This window comes from Amphimedon queenslandica, unplaced genomic scaffold (genome assembly GCF_000090795.2).
Source record: "Amphimedon queenslandica unplaced genomic scaffold, v1.1 AMPQUscaffold_12708, whole genome shotgun sequence".
Lineage (NCBI taxonomy): Eukaryota > Metazoa > Porifera > Demospongiae > Haplosclerida > Niphatidae > Amphimedon > Amphimedon queenslandica.
The window spans coordinates 1,380-3,088 of NW_003547056.1; the positions used below are offsets into that span (position 1 = coordinate 1,380).

The window sequence follows — 1,709 nt, forward strand, 5'->3', positions numbered from 1 at the left end:
CTAAGATGTACGAGAGGGTGCTCTAAAAACTAAACACTAAACCCCAATCCCAACCCTACGACCCCGGAGGCTAAGATGTACGAGAGGGTGCTATTTCTTGACCCAAAAAAAGCCAAAAATAAAAAAATTACAAAAAAGATATTTTTAAAAAAGAAAAAAAAATTAAAAACTGCAGCACAGTTTTACTCGGTAGTCCTGACCGGATTCGAACCCCTGACCATATCCGAACCCCTGACCATATCCGTGCAATCCACACCAGCCTCTCCACTGCACCACCACGACCCTGCTGCATCATCAACGCATGGTTGTTGTATTTATACTCGGTTTCTATAATATAAATCAGTGTATTATTAATACTGGGGCGTAGCCCCAGTATATATATAGGGGCGAAGCCCCTATTACCGCCCATTTACCGGAGCTCTAGCACTGCATACTGTGTCCGGTTACCGGAGCTCTAGACACTTCCATTAATTAAAGGGACACATGCACGGAAGCACGTCATCTTGAAAAACTGGCCCGTTTTTCAAGATGACATCATTAATGATGACGTTTAGTGTTGATAACTATTCATAACGTGCGGTCGCGCCCCCTAATAATTAAGGCAAAATGGCTACTCGAGTGGCTATTTGTAAATATTCCTGGTGTTTCTTCACTAAAAAGAGTATCTTGGGGTGGCAAAAGAGCTAATTCTGTTCGAGAGAAGTGTTCTACAGATGCCTACTCCTGGTTCTGCGACTGATTGCTGTCTCTACTCTCTACGCGTGTCTAAACACGTGTCATAACTATTAATTAATGATCTGTTGCACGCCCAATTTAATGTTTACTTCCTCTACAGTAACGTGTGCATTCTATTTCCGTGAACGTGTCCCTTTAAATACACAGTACAAGTTCTTTCAGTGTAACTCCTGACTGGTAGGCTGCATGGATAAATGTAGCGCTACTAGTGATGGAGCATCTCTCCGGACGGTTTCGACTTTCGAGGAGCAAACTTTGAATACCGCTTGAGCGGAGGAAGTCATCAACCTAACTGCTTTTAGAGGCTTTCAAGGCCCCTGCTTAGAAGGAGTGACATTTTTATCAGCCCTTTCAATCCTGACCAAATAGGGATGGGAGATGGCGGGGTCCATCAACTCTCCCGAGCAACACGGAGAAAACCCGGTGGTAAGGCATTCCGGGCCACTCACAATAGATCTAGCTCAACGTAGCCCCGGCCAATGAGGGAATCGACTCCCAGACGTAGGTCGAGAGTACTTTGATTACTATTATTGAAGTCATAAATAGGGTAAATGCCATAGTAAATTATCTACTCCATTTTTTATGCAGATCAATAAATTCACTACACTACTGGTGCTGTGGTAACTTCGGGACTTAGTGACAATAATAGCACACGTTTGCTCTCGATAACAAGATACTTTACAAAGAAGTATATAACTGTGGTGTGTAAATGTACTTTGACCTCACGTGATCGAGGTCTATAAATAAGCATAGAGTCTCGGGACATACAGATGCATTCATTCATTCGTTTCCAAGCATTCATTCGTTCGTTGGTTCTTCCGTCTATCTTCATCTTAGCACTCCGTACCACTGTTACAGACTATCGATTATATTCACAAAGAAACAGTAATTATCTTGTATCATAGTTGTTTATGATTTCTGTAACATTAGAGCTGATTTCTGTACTACTTATTTTCTCTCAATCCCCTCTCTCT

The 1,709-nt window shown here is 42.2% G+C and overlaps 1 long non-coding RNA gene across 1 annotated transcript; it reads left to right on the forward strand.

The window, feature by feature from the left end:
- Positions 1-470: 470 nt before the first annotated feature.
- On the forward strand, positions 471-1,664 carry LOC109587035 (uncharacterized). Its single transcript, XR_002187360.1, has 2 exons — positions 471-1,236; positions 1,324-1,664. It is a non-coding gene; the product is annotated as an uncharacterized LOC109587035 (long non-coding RNA).
- The last annotated feature ends 45 nt before the right edge of the window (positions 1,665-1,709 follow it).